The 20618-nt window shown below is 40.7% G+C and overlaps 1 pseudogene; it reads left to right on the top strand.

The window, feature by feature from the left end:
- Nucleotides 1-690: 690 nt before the first annotated feature.
- Nucleotides 691-3520, top strand: LOC121996640 (annotated as a pseudogene).
- The last annotated feature ends 17098 nt before the right edge of the window (nt 3521-20618 follow it).

Genomic DNA, 20618 nt, shown 5'->3' with positions numbered 1-20618 from the left:
CAAAGCGTACAAAATTCAGGCTTGCTGGAGAATACCTAAATTAACTTGCTTCCACACGATGCTAAGGATGGAGGTCACTGGAGAATACCTAAATAGGTTTGCTGGAAACAAAACAGGAGGCGGCGCTGGAGGTCGGCAGGAGGTGGAGGACAGGAGGCCCAGGCAACGAGGGTGGCATTGGAGGTCCCCGACGCTGGGGGGAGGGCGGCGCTGGAGGTCGTCGGGAGGGAGGTGGCGCTGGTCATCGAGAGGGTAGGGACTTTGTGTGGAGGTGGCACTGGAGGGCGGTGGCTTCGGAGGGAAGTCGTAGGCGACGAGGGATTTGGCTACGAAGGCGACGCCGGAGAAGGAAGGAAATCGCGAGGCTAGGGTTTGCTTTTTTGTGAGTTGGCGCGTGCACGCGCTTTGCACGTGAGGGACTTTTATATGGGATATGTGGTCCAAGAGGGGACCAGGGATTTTGGGTCCAGAAGATCTACCCCCCATGGCTCATGGTCATGCATGGTTGACGACCAAGGAAGGGGCGTAATTTAGAGTATAATTTAGCTTGCCTTTCATATAAGTATATGCATATACAGTTGGCTACTCAAGTTTAATCACTCAAATACGAGCCCATGGCTACTTTATTCTCCATGAGCGTAGTAACATATTTATTAGCTACTTAATCTCCATTTTATTAAATACGTGCCCATGGCTTCTTCCTCTGTTATTCATGATCAAGATCGGTACTTCTCCGTCATGGTTTTCACCCCTGTCCCTGGTCCTCCTCTCCTCTCTCCTCTCTCCTCTCTCCTCTCTCTGTAGTCCTTCGCAACAATACCCCATATACTCTTCCTCGTTCCCCAATATCCCCTCGTCCTCAACTATCACAAAGGTGTCCTCTTCAAGGGCAACTACACCCTCAACCTGCTCTTCTATGGCCGATTCTGTCCCAGCGTTCCATCGTCGCCGACTTCATCAGCTCACTCTCTGCCTTATCCATCCCTGCCCCCTCTATCACTTCTTGGTGGTCCGCCACCTCCCTCTACTCTCCCGTTAGCCCCACATGCCTCTCCCTCGGCCGCGTCTTCCTCGATGACGCCTGCTCCCAGGCAAGTCGCTTTTGTAAAGATAACTAGTCCAGAGAAAAAAGATAATAAAATAAATTTCTTGATTAATTTATCCATATATATATATATATATATAGAGAGAGAGAGAGAGAGAGAGAGAGAAAAGCTACCCTGCGACACGCTGCGTGCGATTTAATATGGCACGCATCAAAATTAGTGCTGGATCGATCCACTGATCGATCTAGCGGGGCAGGGCTGAATCGATCAGTGGATCGATTCAACCCCGCTTCGTCTTCTCGTGCTTGCTGAATCGATCCACTGATCGATCCAGCGAGGTTGAATCGATCAGTGGATCGATTCAGCCCCGCTTGTTTTCTCGTGCCCGTCGTGCCAGTCGTGCCCTCCCGCCATCAGCGGCCTCCGGCCACCTGCCCCCAAACATTACTATAACCGGAGGGGAAGGTGAACCCAAGGGGTTCTGGCATCCAGCGGGGCTGAAGCCCCGCTTCGTCTTCTCGCGCTTGTTGGATCGATCCATTGATCAATCCAGCGAGGCTGAAGCCCCGCTTCGTCTTCTCGCGCCTGCTGGATCGATCCAGCAGTGGTGAATCGATCAGTGGATCGATCTACCGCTATATATATGAAAATATTACCCTGCGGCACACATCCATGCGGATCGATGCGGTGGATCAATCCACTGATCGATTCACCCCCGCTGGATCGATTCAGCATGCACGAGAAGACGAAGCGGGGCTTTAGCCTCACTGGATCGATCAGTGGATCGATCCAGCAGGCGCGAGATGACAAAGCGGGGCTTTAGCCCCGCTGGATGTCAAAACCCCTTGGGTTCACCTTCCCCTCCGATTATAGTAAAGTTCGGGGGCAGGCGGTCGGAGGCCGCTGATGGTGGGAGGGCACGACTGGCACGACGGGCGCGAGAAAATAAGCGGGGCTGAATCGATCCACTGATCGATTCAGTCCCGCTGGATCGATCAGTGGATCGATCCAGCAGGCACGAAAAGACAAAGTGGGGTTGAATTGATTCACTGATCGATTCAGCCCCGTTGGATCGATCAATGGATCGATTCAGCCCCATTGGATCAATCAGTGGATCGATCCAATACTAATTTTGATGTGCAGTCCAAAATATCAGGGTCAGGTAGTAGCTATATATATATATATATATATATATATATATATATATATATATATATATATATATATATATATATATATATATATATATATATATATATATATATATATATATATATATATTGAGGGGGATTATATTACATATTTGGTTAATTAACAAAGTAATAAAAGAAAATTAGTTAATTGATTTATTCTAATAATTATTGCATATCTTGATTTGGTTTATTGAATAATTTCCTTTTACCTCCCAAAAAATTCAACGAAAAATCTTTGACGTTGAATTTACTTGCAAACTTGTTAAAATATTATTTGAATAATGGTTTAGTAAAGATATCACTAATTTGATTCTCCATAGAAATATAAAAAACTAATAATTTAAGTCGCCAATAAAATAAAAATTAATTTTCACATATTTATTGATTATAAAACAAGCTATTGACAAAGAAAGAAAGAAAATAAAATAAACTCATTGATTAATTTGTCTATAAAATATCCAATATATATAGAGACATCATATGGTGAATTGATAACCTAATAAAATAAAATTAATTAATTGATTTATTCTAATAATTATTATATCCAATTCTTGCATAATTATCTTTTACCTCGTCCCCTCGGATGGGTCTAGTGGCTAGCGTATGAGGTGTTTCCACCATGAGGTCTGGGGTTTGAATCTCGACAAAGTCGAGATAAATGCCTCCCTTATGTGCTAGTCACTATTCCAAAGACTAGTAGCCGCCCGTGATTTACCTCCTCCGTGTTGGTCCTGGGACAGGTTGACAGGGACGCTGGGGGCGAGCGTATTCACCTTTTGCCACCATAATTATCTTTTACCTCTCCAACTCCAACCTCGTCACCCTTGCCCCCTACCACCCCTCACCACTTCTCTATCACTACCATCCTTACCGCTCCTGACGTCCTCGTCGATGTCTTCTGCATCAGCCGACGCGGCTTCCATGATTCCGCTCGTGGAGGGCTACGAAGCCGCTCGCGGTACGCATACATGTGGGTGGGCAACCCGGCAATGCAGTGCTCCGGTGAGTGCGTGTGGCCTTTTCCGCTGCCCATCTAGGGCTGCAAACGACGCCCAAAGGAGGTGTCGGCGCTGACAGGCTCGTCATCAGTCTGGCCACACTGCTGGCCGACATAATGAGCAATCCCTACAGCGACAGCTACTTCCAAGGCCCACCGACAATGCCGAACGAGGCATATTCGGACCCGGAGCCAGCTACAATGCCGGAGGATTGGCGGGGAGGAAGTACTTGATGCCTGCCATGTGGGACCTGGAGACGAAGCAGTGTAAGCCCCTAGTCTAAGCTGTTGAAGCGGCAATGGAACATCAACTTTTGTAATTATTTCCTGTATTAATTTGGAAGAAGAATGTTCTTAAGAAAGTAAAACTTTACCTCATCGTAGAAACAGAGAAAATGAATTTCATAATTAATTATCAACATTAACATAATCCACCAAACCAAGTGGCAAAAGATGAATACGCTCACCCAACGCCTCGTCAACCAATCCCAAGATCAACACGGAACATAATCCACCAAACACGCATATATAAACTCGACATCATGAAGTAGAAATTACGTGGAAAACCTGGAATTAACTCGACACCAAGCTTCCCACATTTTTCTCTACGGCAACTTGAGCATTCTTTCAATTCATAAGGTAGGGGAAGGAAGATTATGTACCTCACTTACCAAGACATCTGAATCCGAAGTTTGACCTCCCCCTTCACTTGAGCTCCCTTCTTCTTCACTTGAGCTCCTTTCTTCTTCTCTTTCGAATGAAGTGGAGGCAACATCATCAATTCCCATTAGAGCAAAATGGGAGACATGATGTTCTTCTTCCTCCAATGATGATGGATCATCCCATGTTGTGAATAGACTTTTGACTTTCTTCTCTTTTTCTTTTGTCTTCTTCTCTTCTTCCTTCTTTCCTTCCTTCTTCTTCAAGAGAGGGCATTCATCCCTCATGTGTCATTCTCCTTGGCAATTATAGCATTTGATTTTCCTTCTTCTACTCTTTCTCCTTGAACTTCTCCTAGCATGTGATTTGTTAGAATTAAAATTCTTAAATACTTTTCTCATCTTCCTTACCATATATACATTGAGGCACTTGACTCCTCGAAATCGAAAGATGGTGGAGATGGAGATTTCTTCTTCTTCCCCTTTCCCTTGTTTGCCACAAGGACTACTCCTCTTGATCTATGAGTTTCTCCATCTATTCCTTCAACTCTTGTTTCGTGGAGCTCCATTGTTGAGAAAAATTCATCTAGACAGGATTTCTCTAGATCCCTTGATATGTAGAATGAATCTACAATGGACATCCATGTAGTAATTCTTGAGAAAGCATTGATGGCTTTCATTATGATGTCTCAGTTTGTAAGTGTCTCACCTACACTTGTTAGTCCATTTAAAATTTCCTTAATTCTATAATGTAAAATTGATACATTTTCTCATTTTTCAAGCTTGATATTGTTGAGTTGAGTTTGAAGGAGGTCTCTTCTTGCTAATTTCACTTCCGATGTCCCTTCATGAAGTTCCACTAGATTTTCCCATAATTCCTTGGTGCTTGAGTAGTTTCCAACACTTGTTACTTCTTGTTGGGGAAGGGCATTTGGTAGATGATATATGACTTTTGAATTTGATAAATGCTCTTCCCTTTGCTTCTTGCTCCACCTTATGTTCTCGAGTAGCTCATTGTTTTGATCACTAGACATTTCAAAACCATTTTCCATGATTAGCATAGTATCAAAATCGATTTCGAAAAATACCTCCATTCTCTTCTTCCACCAAGAAAAATCTCCTTTGAATTTGGGTGGATGGATGTTTGAGCTGGCCATTTTGATAGAGTGCTCTTCTCGACGATTAGTCCGTTGAAGGGTGTCCTCGCTCTGATATCACTTGTTGGAGATCTTGTGGCCGGCTAGAAGGGGGTTGGATAGGCTAGGTCACTCCCAAGTTGATTTCTTCTCTATAAGGTTAGTGCGCAAGTAGAAATATAACTAACTAAAGAAAACAATAAGAATAGAACACAAACTCTAACACGGTCGATGTAACGTTGTTCGGAGATTGTTTGCTCATACTCTACGACTTGTCCTTGAGGTGGTCAAACCCTTAATCCTTCAGTGGATTAGTCCTTGGCAATCTTCGGCTAGAGCTTTCTGCTTCTCGGTGGAGCAAACCTCTCACAATGCTCTCTTCCTCTTTACAAGATGAAGTTTAGGTTGAGCAGGAAGAGAATAGGCTTTGGAAGCTTGGAGTAAACTCTAGGAGAGTTTTAATCAAACCAGTAACCTCCTTCAATGCCCCAAGCTTTCTATAAATAAGAGGATAGAGTTGAACAACAAATCACCTCATCTCGACACTAGTCGACTGGTGTAGCCATTAGACACAGCCAACATCACTCCGCAGAATTCGCGATCCTTCAAACGGCTATCTACCAGTCGACTAGTATTCTCAGTCGACAAGCACAGAACCTTACATTCATTCATACTCATCCTTTCCGGAGTCGCTCTTAAAGCCCTCTTTCTCGGTCTTCGTCCCTCAGATGCACCCGAGCCCACGACTCCTCTCCGTGCCATCCTTCACGTTGCCTTGAAGTCCGCTTCCCTCAGCTCCACTCCATTTCCCCTCGTCCGACAGTCCCTCGGATGTCTTCCACACCATCCTTCACGGACTAACGGATCCGAGCCCTTGGATGGATGATAACCATGATTTTACTGTATTATTTTGATTCATATATGCATGGTTTGATATTATGTTCATAGGTAAAACCTATATTTGCATCATATTTCATTCATTATCTTTATTCTTGGACTTAATTGCAAATTATCTTATCTTTTGTATTATTTGATGTTAATATTTGATTCTTATTTTGTAGGCATCAAAGGATCTTGGATTTAGATATATTCGAACCGAATTTGTGCTCGAATCGGAGTTTAAACAAGAAGAACAAGATACGGAGTATTATGGACTGTTCATCAAAGATCGGACGGATATGATCCATCCATTGAAGATCTTGTCCATCCGACCTAAGGGAGAGTAGATCCAGCCCCTAGATTAAGATCAGCACCTTCGGATCGGAGTTAAAGCGACTTTTCACCATTGATCGAGCTCCGAAGCATCCCAGCCATCCGTTCTGATCTGGATCTGATTTAAAACAGAAGCTACAGTAGCTTCGTTGGGGTCGATCTCCTCCACAGCGCTAAGCTTTGCGTCGCGCGGCATCGCCAGCGAGTTCCGACCTCGTTTCCCTTCTCCGATCAACTTCTCAAGCTTCGACATCAGTGTAGAGCTTCATAGTAGCTAGTTCCCGATCATCTGGAGCCATCGGTGGGCGTTCTCTCCGGAGGAATTCTGCTCTCAGTAATCCCCTGTTCTCCTCAGATTCGGCGACGTTCCTCCAATCTGTGAGTCCATCTTCCATCAGCAACATCTGGCGGCGTTCCTCCAGTGTTCCTGAGCTTCATTCGACGACAATCCAATATCCGCAACCACATTCCAGATTTAGAGATTCATGTTTGCATATTTCTAGATTTTGGGCCGGTTATAGGTTTTGGGTTGTTTCCATCTTACCGGAGGCGTTCCGTCAGTATTGTTGAGCAAACCTGGAACTGAGGCACAGCTGAGACTCTCCACTGATGACCGGAGTTGGGTGTTCTCGTCTCCGCCTTCTTGCGTGATGGCAAGAGTGTGAAGTTTGTTTAAATTGATTGTGAGATTGGAACGGTTTACCATTTAGTTTCTTTTGTTACTGTTTTAGAAGCTAGAATAGATTTCGCTTATGTTTGTTATGTTTTAGCAAGTAATCTAGCATTCCATTACCTTGTTGAAGTTTAATTTATTTTTAATTTGTGGTTGGTTAATTGTTAGGTTGTTAAGTTTAAGTTAGGGTTTAAATTGAAGCTTTAGATCAGATTTATCCTCTGTCTTGTTACTTTATTCTATGCTTAAGATTAGATTTAATTGTGTCTTGTTATTTCATTCTTTAGTATAGTTGTGTTGATGATGAAACTCATGGCGTAGTGTGACAATGCGTTGTGGATTAATTGTTGGTATTTAGTTAGGTTTCATTTATGCATTAGATTAGCTTCTTAATTGTTGTGCTTTTCATTTGTTAGATTTAGATTCAAAGCTTAAACCCCCATTTATATATTAAAACCCCAAAAATAGGAATAACATGCAATCCTAAATTATCATCCTATCATTGCGTTCGTTGGGAGACGACCTGAGTCATTTCTATGCTACATTAGCTTAGAAGGGGTTCGGTACTAAATTCTTTTGATCTCGTAACATGACAAAAATGGGCACATCAAATTTTGGTGTCGTTGCCGGGGAAACTTTAGCAATGTTTGATAATTTTAGGATTGTTCTTTATTTTGAAAACTTAAAAATTTTTGTTTCAATTATTTTCATGCTCATATATCCACGTGTTTGATTTTATATGTTCCTGAGTCTTCTGATTTTATTTTCTAGTTTTCAATGTAAGAACAGGAAATCTATTTGACCATGGATCCATATTATCAGTATTTTGGAAATTGGAGGGAGAGTTATTACTATCAGCCTCATACTCAGTTTTATCAGTCTGAATATCAGAATGAGAATGTACAAGGACAATTTGCAAAGTCAAGTTGGAAATTCAATGAAATTATGCAACAAATGAGAGAGCATCAAGAGCAACAATTTGTAAGGATACAGAATATACATATTCAGTTAGATGAAATTGCATCATCCATCAACCAGTTACAAGCACAAAACTGCAGTGGAGAGATGGATAGTAGAGATTCTGTCAGGCCTGACCCTACTTCTATTTCTTCGCAAAATTTCTCTAGTTTAATTTTTGATGATGATGTAGTTGTTTAAATTTCTAATTCTACTAATTTTGTTACTTTAGATGTTGGAAATGATGCAGGTATTGATGTTGAACATAATTTAAGTGTAGGGAAATGCTTATTGGAAGCATTACCTCAAGAATCACTTGGATTTGATGGTGATGATGAAGAGAATGTAGGGACTTGTGCTATGGAACCAAGCACCCAAGAATCACTACCTTTGGTTGTACATTTTCCTGAACCAGAACCTGAGCCATTACTTGATGAGGAAGAGGTAACAAACACCACTCTAGGTACCTTTCAACATGATAAGGTTAGTATTTTTTGTGATTTTCGAAGAAATTTTTTTAAGGTACCTATTTTTGACTTTATAGCATGTGATACTCATTTTTATACATTTGATTTAGACACTAATTGCATTTCATTTTCTCCTAATCATGTGAGTGCACGGGAGGTGTTTTTCCTTGATCTTGCAGGTAGTCATAGGATTTTGAAATAGTTACTTGATCTGAACCGCCTCCGTCCTCCAGAAAGAATTTTGAAAAGAAAAATGATGAATAAGAAGAATTTGATTGGGACCGCAATGACACCTCTACCGGCGTGGATTCTTTTGCTAAATCTTCTTTAACCACCGGGAATTAAAGGGGAGTTGGTTCCAATTTCGTTTTCTTATGCATTTTAATTCGTGCTTTGTTAATAAATTCTTTGTGGGCAATTTTCTTTAGTTTTATATTTTACATTTGCACTTTGTTTCCATACTTTGAATTTTGTTTAGTATATAGCATATCATTTCGAATAAATGTCTTCATGGGAATGTTCTAGTAATATTTTTAAGATGGTAAAAGTTTCTTAAATTTGACCATCAATTTTAGGTCATTTGACATGATTGGATGCTCTACTTACATGATATTGGTTATGTGGTGGTGGATTCCATTTTGATTAATTGAGTTAGATTGCATAAAAATACCTAGAGAAGACCACTTTAAGCCTATACTCTATTATTGTCTTTGTGTGACATGCACTTACAACAATTGAAACTCTAGAACTTGTTTAGTTTCTTTTCAAAGTCACAATGACATATGTATGCATGGAAATGAAGGATAGTTCTTATTCTTGTTCCCTCATAATTTCTAATTCCTTCTTCCCACAATCTTCTTAAACATTTTCCTCTAGTATTCTAACCTTTGATCACCTTGCTTTGCCTTCATTATTTTGAGAGTTTGGTTGAATTTTTGATGAGTTAGCTTTACAAGATGTGGATAAAGGATTAAGTGTGGAGAAGGGAAATGTGTGTTTGTGTTTGTTGAAAAATTATGAGGAAAGGATTGGAGTAAAGTTTTGATTACTCAATGTTACTGGTAGTAGTTTCTTCATTGATCTAAACCATACAAATTCCTTTAAAACTTCTTATCAGATATAAGTTTTGAGGATTCAATTCAGACACAATGTGTGCAGTTGGAGACTTGAAGCAGTGAACAAATTGAAATCTGCATTAAACTGCAGTGTTGTTGAGGAGTTGTACCAATTCCATACTAATAGCTCTCAATTCAGTGAGAAATTTAGTGAAGGTCCTATACTTTATGTAACAAATGGTTAGCATTTTATTTAATGCCTTTGTCTAACTGAATTTTAAAAAGTCTGTAAGTATCAAGTTGCTCAAAATAGTGAGGGAAATGTAGAATTCTATAGGAAAATGAATTTGACATTTCTGTGCCAATCTGAAAAATGAATTTGGAATTCAACTCTCTATTAACTCAATGCAAATGAAGGTCTTTATTGGGCTAAGTTTTAAATGAGTCAAGCCAAATTCCAATTTCTGAAATTCTGTACCAATTCTGATTTAAAGTTCTGTGAGTCCCCTTGAAATTAGATTATGAAATCATTGAGCTGGAATTGGAAAAGCTGAAAGAAATGGAGGTATAGTTGTCATCAGTGAGCTATTGTGGAGATTAGAGTAATAACAGAAAATGGAATTGAGAAGAATGCAAAAGCAGAAAAGGTAACAAATTCAGCCAGTGTGGAAGCAATGGTGTATCAAAAATTCAGAAGCAGTATCAAGAAAAAGAGAAGATCTGGTGAAGTTTTTAAGTGTGAAGGAACAAATGGTAATTATGCATCAAATTACTGAAAGATGTAGTGGGCTATAAGAACTGGAATGTGCAACAACATGTGGAAGCCTAATGCTGAAAAATCTATTGTGAATTTCAGAAATTTGGTTGCTGAACATTGAAATAGAAATGCAGTTATGCAGAAATGCAGAGCCACAATTGAAATAGAAATGAAATTGAAGAAGTCTCAAGCAATAGATTTAAGAAATACAATTCGTAACTTGAAATTGTGAAGCTGAATCTGGAAGTGTTTGTTAAATTTGGATACCATAGATTGGTTTAGAATCGGTTGTAAAAAGCTACTGTGGTGATCTTAGAAGTAAGCTGAGCCAATTTAAGAACTCAAACTGAAGTAGTTCAGTTCAGAAATGCACAGAGGAATTGAAGGTTGGCTGAGCCTAGATATTGCTATTATGTAGTGATTTCAGAACTTACTTGAAATGCTATGAATATTGGTAGTTTTTTTGAATCATTTGAAGTGAAGTTGAGAACATGAAGTATGGAACAGAAATTGTTTGGGTGCATAATTAAATGAATGTATCATGAAGTTTTGAAGCTGAATGTATCAACCTCAAATTATTTGCGCCATAGAGAAGTAAAAAACTGCAAGTTCAATAATCTGAATTCTGAAATAAGTTCATAATCTCTTATGGTTCAGAATCAATAAATTTGAGAAGCTGAATTCTGATTTCGAATAAGAACTCACTAGATTAGCAACTTTAGCTTGTTGTAACTTATTTCCGAAGTAGGCACATCAAGTTGCAACTTCCTGAAATTTCATTGATTTACAATAGCTTCACAAGCAATTGCTACTAATCCAGATTTGAAGAGTATCAATATATGCAGTATTTTTGATGCTGGATTTATGGTTGTTGCAGCACATATGTGATCTGTCAGCTTCTTCAAGTTCTGGAATCTGATATTTTCAAGGAATAAACGTAAGTTCTGGAAATGAAGCACCTCCCATTTCATTACTAATTGGCATCCTTACCTTTGGAAAATATTTCTCTTGATATGGGTCTACGATTTCATAGAATTTGAATTCCTGAAATTGAATCCAGGAAGTTATATCTATTCTTACTGCTATATGTATTCAATGAAGCTTGACTTCAAAATTATTTGTAGCTAAAGATGTTGATTCCAAGAGTTGTATGAACAGATGAGTCAAGTTGATGTTCTTGCTATTGTTAGAATTAGAAATGCAAGAAATTATTTTTGATGTTTGGACACTTGTTCAGAATTTCAGTACTTAAATGCAAGAATATTCAGTTTTGTGTTGTCCTGCTCTTGAGGAGTAAAAATTGTGCCAACTTATTCCAAAATTCTCTAACTGGAAATGACTTCAATCAAACCTGTTACTACTCCATGGTCATTTGTTGTCCTTTTCTTTCTAAGATGTACACGGCTCAACACATATAATTTTAGTGGACTTGATTTCTAAAACTGTCTAGTTTCTAGATTTTCTAATCAGTGGCATTCTGGAATCTGAATTCTGAAATTATCTTAAAGCAGTTGGAACATTTAACAACTCCTACATCTGATACAACAAGATGACATCTTCAATAGCTAAACAAATGATGAATTTTGGGTCTATACCAAGTATATACAATTAAAATCAGCAAGAAGACTGAAAATGATGAATCAACATGTTGCATGCCCAGGTCTTGTTATTAGTTCTTAATTAGCAAATAGGCCAAGTGAAGTCATTTTTATCTCATTGATAAGTAATTTGGATGAATTAAATCTAGTTTCTGAATGATGGAGATGCAGAAATACTTTAGCTTGATTCTGAAATTGATATCAGAAATTCTGAAATTCTTACAAAACGAAGATTTTCTTAGTTATCTTCGTGCCAAAGTTTATAGGGATCTATGATTTAGTTCTAGACTTTACATGAATTGCTGAAATTGCTGAAACAAAATTTTGTGAAGCTGATTTCTTTGTCCAAATTTCTAAAACCTTATCAGTATTATTGGAGATCTTATAGGAGCTGTAATGTTCAGAAATGGAGAGTTTTCTGCTGCATTGTGAGAAACTTATACCTACAATACACCACAAAAACAGAGGGAGAAATGAAGAAATTCTACAGAATGCAGAATGAACACAAGAAAGTGGTTTCTGTTAGGATCCTGGATGGCTAGAGGGGGGTGAATAGCCTCTTCAAAAGCTAAAACTCAAAGATAAAACTCACACGAGTGGTTAGCGCAGCGGAAAACAAGTTAAGAACAGAATAAGAATAAGAGAAGAACCAAAGCAAACCACAGTGACTCAAGTGTTTACGAGGTTCGGGGATAACTTGCCCCTACTCCTCGGTGTCCGTAAGGTGGACAAGCCGATCTTCGGTAGATCAACCCCGGTGAACACCCGGCTATGAACTTTCTCCTTCTCGGTGGAGTGACCTCTCAACAAAATCTCAACAGGTATGTAGAATATAGCACAAGACTTACTGAGCTTGGTGACTTAGGAGAATGAATATTAAGCTTACAGTCACGCGAAGGTCAGTGAAACAGAGAGCAAGTCGAGACAGCCGCTTCTCAGCCCCGAGCGTCAAAGCTTTTGCACCGATCGACAGAGCGTTTCTTTTCTCCAGAAAAACTTCTTCTTAACCCTCTCTTCAACCAGCCTTTTATGTCTCTGCCATCTCTGCCTTTTGCCCGCAACGGATCCCTGCCAAACTGCAGCAAATCTCTGCATCCAGCCATAGCATCGCCAATCACGCTTCTTTCTCATCTGATCATCTGAGCTCACACCAATGGAATTCTGGTCTTCACTGGTGTCTCTGAGCTCCACCCAATCACCATGAGTTGAGCTGATCGATGCCAGATCACCGCCAGATCGCAGCCACGACTTTGCTGCTTTAACAGGTTTACAGTGGAACATAGCAAAAGTTTCTCTGGTATCCTCTACTAATGAAGCTCAATTTGAAATCAACCAATTGCAAATTACCAGTAACCTGCACCTCAAAATCTTGCAGCAGATGGTTAGAAATATTTAGGCAAAAGCAACTTTGAATCAGAAAGAATCAGAGAAAGTGCATGCAAAACAGACTATAGTATGGATCGGTCTGCAGACCGATCCATACGTTCAAATCTCTTTTTCGATCGTTACTGATCGGTCTGCGGACCGATCAGGAACTAACCTGATCGGTCCTCAGACCGATCAGGTGTCGCGCGCACAAGCCTGATCGGTCTCCGGACCGATCAGGCATCAATCTGACCGGTCCCGAGACCGGTCAGTATCGATACAGTAGCATACTGAGTATTCGCAGTATGCTACTGAGTTCTCACTGATCGGTCGGCGGACCGATCAGTAACAACACAGTATGCTACTGAGTGTTTACTGATCGGTCCGTAGACCGATCAGGACACACTTAGTGTCACTGGATCGGTCTGCCGACCGATCACCCGTGCCACTTGTGCCACTGGATCGGTCATCAGACCGATCCAAGGCTGTGATTTAAGAGGCAAGCTTCCAAGCTTGCTACCCTTAATCCTGACAGTCCAGAGACCGAGCTACCGAGCTCTTCTCCGACTATACATGCCAAGTTTCCATACTTGGACTTCCCAACACCAGATGTCCGATCACCCTTGATCCATCTGGATTTTCCCTTGCCTGGCTTCACTCACCAGGACTTTCCAATTGCCTGGCTTCACTCACCAGGACTTTCCAATTGCCTGGCTTCACTCACCAGGACTTTTCCAATTGCCTGGCTTCACTCACCAGGACTTCTCCAATTGCCTGGCTTCACTCACCAGGACTTTCCCGTGCCAAGCTCCTTGCTCGGACTTTTCCCAATCAGATTAATCAGGTCAACCAAGTCAACCCTGATTTGTCTGAGTTAATTCAATATCTGATTGAAACTTAAATCAGTGTCAACATCAAAACAACATCCAGGTCAGACTGTATCAACAATCTCCCCCTTTTTGTTGTTTGACAACACGATTTAAGTTTAGATCAGAAATGCTTTCATATCCATAATTTTAGGGAAATCGGGATCCTCCCCCTAAGACGGATATATCTTAAATATCTTCCAATTCGTCTCTAAACTTCAAATACTCTCTCCCCCTTTGTCAAACACCGAAAAGGTATATATATAAAAAAAATATGAGGACTGACAAACACCTCCCCCTTAAACCCATATCATAATCCACAAAAAGAAGTAAGATATGATAGAACTCAAGCAATGTCATATACATAGCATGAAAAAGATATCATAGGAGTACAAAACGCATGAAAATAAACATAATGTCTAAAGTAGCAACCATCCAGGACAGGCAATCAACATCGTATCTAGAACAAAGTAGCACAATCAACAATCAATCACATAATCAAAATCAACTCGCATCCTCATCATGAGGAGCAGTGTCATCAGCAACAGGATAAGAGAATCCCTGAGGGGGCACGCCGCTGCCTGAAGATGGATCGTCTGTAGAAGGCTGAGGTGGTGGGTGGCTGGCCATCCATCCCATAAACGCCTGATGAGTAGCCAGCTGATGTCTCTGTAGGGTCTCAAAGCGTCGGTCAATGTGGAGACGTAGACCAACGAACTCAGCAGCCACCATCTCCTCGTGGCGATCAAATCGGTCCTCCAACTCCGCGATCTGCCAGCGCAAATCTGGATCCGCCTCGACAAGTGCAGCTGGAGCAGGAGCACGAGCACCCTGTCGTGGGAGTGGTAACTCACCCAGTGCCCTCCCATCCTTCCACCTAACCGTCCCATCCTGACTTAGGATTCCGGACTTGGAAAACGCACGTTTCCCAAGTCGACAATCCTGCCTGACCATCTTCACTATCCTCCCCCTAGAGACGTCAATACCCATGGACTCGAGCCAATCAGTAATTATATGCCCAAAAGGCATATAGATGTTGTCGCCGCTCGGTTCGCTATGGGAAATGATAGACATATAGACACTCGACATAATATCAAAATCTAGACGTCGACGTAACCCATAAAGCATCAGACAGTGATATGGTCGAATTTCTGCCAACGGTTTAGAGGTGATAGGTAGAAGACATTGTGTGACAATTTTGAAAAGAATGTAGTCAGGAGCAGAAAGTCTAAGGGCTGCAAATGTAGGAAAGTCGTCATCTAACTCATCTAAACCATCCAGTCTCGGATGACCAAAGAAGTACTCATAGATTGAGTCAGAAGAGACATCAAGAGGATGAGGTACGGGTTCAGGCAAAACAGGATAGATGGAGAACACCGTCCCCGAACACAAACGACAACCTAAATACCCAAAGAAGGCAATTATGTCGACATCAATGTTTTGCTTAGCCACTCTTGTTCTATAACTACCATCAGGAGTCGGATGAAGGTTATTATAGAATTCCGAGACTAAGTCAAGGTTGATGTCTCTCTCCAAATATACCAAGGCGTCAAGTTTGTAGTAGGCGATAGTTTCGGTTATGGACGGACAAAATTCGTTCATGTACTTCTTATCAACCGACCTACACGGGAGCAACTTGAAAATCCTGTCCTTAAAGTTTTTCTCAAACTGTTGGTTCGGGAATCTCCCCGAACTTGATGGTTGAGGTCGGGAAGAGGTAGGAACCTTAGATTTGGACTTATCCGACTTAGAGGTACCCTCCCCTGCAGATTTCTTCCTAAGGATGGGAAATGGGACATGACCGGGGTACACATGGGAGCACAAGACCACAACAGATGAGTACCGACCCAAAAACGCAAATGCAGTGAGAACTAAATTAAAAAAAATGCTAAGGATGAATAGAATGGGAAGAGGAAGTTACCTTGGAGGCATTACTTCGTTCGTCGGAGAAAGAAACGAGGGTCGGCCGGCGCTGGGAAGAAGAAACGAGAGAAGCGGAGAGGTAGGGTTCGCGTGAGACGCCAAAGAGTGGGAGGTTTTAAGAGGGTAGGTGACCAACCCGATCGGACGGCCGTCCGATCAGGAGAAGGATTGAACGATCAGATCCTTGGATCGGAGATAGCGGATCGGTCCCTGGACCGATCAGGCATCCTTCAGATCGGTCCCGGGACCGTTCAAAACGCGAACAAACCTATCGGAATTTCCTGATCGGTCCATCGACCGATCAGTGTCTGATACTTCAGACTTCTGATATCTGAAACTCGTATCAAAAGTCCTAAATTTTGTTCCAACAACTTCCTAGGATCCTAGAAGCCCATAGATTATAGTTAGTGATATCAGACGGATAATTCCTAATGATTTGCTCTCAAGAATTGAACTCATTCAAGGCTTAGAAATTCAAAATTTAAACCTTCTCGATTCTTAGCTTCAAAATCAGTGAATCTTCACAAACTTAGGAAATTGCTGAAACTACAATCTGTAGTGAAGCAAAGTCCCAAAACTGACATAGGCTACCTATAACCTATTCCAAAATTCGTCCTCTCTATGATTAGTTTCAAGTTTGTCAAAATAAGTCTTAGTTCCTAATACTTCTTTATCAACTTGTCCTAACATCAATCAAAGTCATGAAATGTATCAAGCAAAAAGTATCAACCAAACACATTAACTATGTTAGACAATTTCTAGACAAAAGTCCAACCAAGATTCCTTGGTTGGAATGTATGAGTAAGATCTAGGAACCAAATACACATGAATTGTGTAATGGTGTTCCCCAAACTCAATTAATGTCTCTTCAACCTAATTATTCAAGGGATGCATGATACATTTTGAATAATTTGGTTGATCCTAGCATCTCACCCCATTTCTAGCAAACAAAAACATTTTGTTAAACCTTATAGTGTATGTGAGATGTTCCCAAGTTGCCCAAATTTTTGTCCCAATTACTCTTGTCATTTTAATAGTCCTTATTGATCATGGTGAAACTCTAATGACCTAAGGAGCCAAACACATTCCCAACTCCCTCCTTAAATGACTAAATTCATTTTCCGGAAGGGGTTTGGTGAAAATATCAGCTAGGTTTGACTTTGACTCAACATATGTGAGTGCAATGTCTCCCCTAGCTACATGATCTCTAATGAAGTGATGACGCACTTCAATGTGTTTTGTCCTTGAATGATGGACTGGATTTTTAGTTAGGTTAATCGTGCTAATGTTATCACATAGCACTTGTACACCCTTGTAAGAAAATCCATAATCCTCTAAGGTGTGTATCATCCACAACAATTGCGATACACTCTCTCCCATGGCAATATATTCAGCCTCGGTCGTGGAGAGAGCAACACAATGTTGCTTCCGACTTGACCAACTAACTAAAGATGACCCTAAAAATTGGCAACCCCCACTCGTACTTTTCCGATCCAATTTGCACCCAGCATAATCGGAATCGGTGTAACCTATCAAGTCAAAAGACTCGGTACGAGGATACCAAAGACCTACTCTTATTGTGCCCTTAAGATATCTCAAAATTCTTTTAACTGCAATTAAATGAGATTCCTTTGCACAGACTTGATACCTAGCGCACATGCCCACAGCAAAAAGTATATCGGGTCTACTGGCTGTGAGATATAGAAGACTACCGATCATGCTTCTATATTGCGTTAGATCAACTGGTTTTCCACTCTCATCATTGTCAAGGCGAGTGTTTGTCGCCATTGGAGTGGACACTTCCTTAGAGTCACTCATATTGAATTTTCTGAGCATCTCTTGAGTGTATTTTGCTTGATGGACATAAATACCATCTCTAGTTTGTTTGATTTCGAGTCCAAGGAAGAAAGTCAATTCTCCCACTAGACTCATCTCAAACTCACTCTCCATGTGAGTGATGAACTCATTTAAATAGCCCTTGTTGTTTGAGCCACAAATTATGTCATCGACATATACTTGGGCTACAAAAATATTTTCACCATCTCTACGTAGAAATAGTGTTGGGTCTATTTGTCCTCTAACAAAGCCCTTCTCTAGTAGATATGTTGACAACCTTTCGTACCAAGCTCGTGGTGCTTGTTTAAGCCCATAAAGTGCTTTCTTGAGCTTGTACACGTGATTTGGAGATTCGGTATTCACAAATCCCGGTGGTTGTTCAACATAAACTTCTTCCTTAATGAGACCATTTAAGAAGGCCGATTTTACATCCATTTGATAGAGCTTGAAACCTCTATGTGCAGCAAAAGCTAGCATTAAGCGAATGGACTCTAATCGGGCCACTGGAGCATATGTCTCATCATAATCAAGGCCTTCAACTTGACTATAGCCCTTGGCTACAAGTCTTGCCTTGTTTCTAACTACCTCTCCCTTTTGGTTCAATTTGTTCTTGAAGACCCATTTGGTTCCAATAATGGTGGTCTTCTTAGGTCTGGGAACCAAGTCCCATACTTGGCTCCTTTCAAATTGACCTAATTCGTCTTGCATAGCTATGATCCACTCAGGATCATGCAATGCCTCATCAATTAATCTAGGTTCAATTTCTGAGATCAAGGCGACCTCATTGGACTCATTTCTAAAGAATGACCTAGTCCTAACCCCTTGATGGATGTCTCCCACAATCTGGTCTTGGGGGTGACTAGTGTCTAACCTAGACTGCCTTGGTGCTGATGGTGCCTCATGAGTGGTCTCACTTGGCACAGACAAGGACTCAATATCAGGCAATGGATCCACCTGAGTTCTTTGTTGTCCTTGCTCATCATTATCAGAGTCAATTTCGACTCTTTCGATGTTTTGGTCATTCAAACTTAGCCTTCTAAGTTCGAATTGAATTTGTTCTACATCCCTTGATTGATCATTTAAATTAGGGATTTCTTCAAAAGCTACATCAGAGGACTCTTCAATCAATTTAGTCCTACTGTTGTAGACTCGATAAGCTTTGCTGGTGAGTGAATACCCGACCAGTATCCCTTCATCAGCCTTAGCCGTGAACTTCCCAAGATGATCCTTTGTGTTCAAGATAAACACCTTACAACCAAACACCCTAAGATGTTTAATTGTAGGTGGTTTCCCAAACCAAAGTTCATGAGGGGTCTTTCCTAAAAATCTGTGTATTAGGACTCGATTTTGCACATAGCAAGCTGTACTCACAGCTTCGGCCCATAAGTAGCTCGGCAAAGAGTACTCATTGAGCATGCTTCGTGCAGCTTCCTGTAGGACTCGGTTCTTTCTCTCCACAACCCCATTTTGCTGTGGGGTCCTTGGAGTAGAGAACTCATGTCTATAACCCTTCTCTTGACAAAACTCTAAAAACCTATGGTTTTGGAATTCACCACCATGATCACTCCTAATGGTTTTAATTGTGGTTGATTTTTCATTTTCCGTTCTTCTACAAAAAGAAATGAAAATATCTATGGTTTGGTCCTTATGTTTCAAAAAGAAGGTCCAAGTATATCTAGTGAAATCATCAATAATCACAAGACAATATCTACTTCCATTCAAAGATATTACACTACTGCAATCAAATAGGTCCATGTGCAATAAGTCTAACGGAGTAGAAGTACTTACAATGCTTTTACCTTTATGAACCGCTTTTGTTTGCTTACCCTTTTGACATGCATCACATAGTTTGTTCTTTTGATATTTGATGCTTGGTAAGCCTCGCACTAATCCTTTGTTTGCTAGCTTCGGATGTTCTTCATGTTTACATGTGCCAACCTTCTATGCCATAGCCAAGACTCTTCTTCTTTTGACATGAAACACTTAATCAAAGCATTAGTAGCACTTTTAAATGATACTTGATAAATATTGTCTACCCTTGTGCCTACTAGTACTGTGTCAAGTGTGTCAATGTTTTTAACCAAACATTGACTTGAATGAAATTCAATTGTGTAACCCGTATCACACAATTGACTGACACTTAGGAGATTAAAAGTCAATCCCTTGACTAGAAGGACATTCTTGATATGAAGACATTCGGATATATGAATGTCTCCAACTCCTATTACCTTAAGACTACCATTGTTACCAAAGGACACATTACCTCTACTTTTGTTTTGAAGAGAAGCAAATAGAGATTTGTCCCCGGTCATGTGCTTGGAGCATCCACTATCAACAAACCAAGTTGATAGGTGCTCCCCCTCGATCAATGCCTACAAGATACGAAAGATAGATGTTTTAGGTACCCAAATCTTGGGACCTAATGCATCTACAAGAAGTGACCTAGGAACCCATGCTTTGGTCATACCCTTCCTAGTTCCATGAACCCTAGAATCATTTGATCTATGGTATTGGGTCCTAGACACTAATGAGATAAAACTCGATTCTTTGGGTTGATAACCTATCCCGGCTTTGTTGTAGACTGCCCTTTGGGCATTTAAGATCATGTCTAATGTCTTAGAGCTAGTTGAGAATTTCTCAAGCATTTTCTTGAGCTTCTCAACCTCACTCTTCAAAGCCTTGTTCTCATCTTCAAGAAGCTCTAGATGAAGGTCATCAACCTCATCTTCCCTAAGAGCCTTTAGCATTTCTACTTCTTCTTTTAACAATTTATTTTCTGTTTTCGACTTTTTAAGCAATGTAGATAAATGAGTAATAGTCTTATAACATTTTTCTACATGAGAAGAGGTTACCTCTTCATCATCCGAGGATGATGAGG

The sequence above is a fragment of the Zingiber officinale genome, chromosome 1A (assembly GCF_018446385.1).
Source record: "Zingiber officinale cultivar Zhangliang chromosome 1A, Zo_v1.1, whole genome shotgun sequence".
NCBI lineage: Eukaryota > Viridiplantae > Streptophyta > Magnoliopsida > Zingiberales > Zingiberaceae > Zingiber > Zingiber officinale.
The sequence above is the reverse complement of the archived record's forward strand: the minus strand, read 5'-3'. Positions and strand labels throughout refer to the sequence as shown.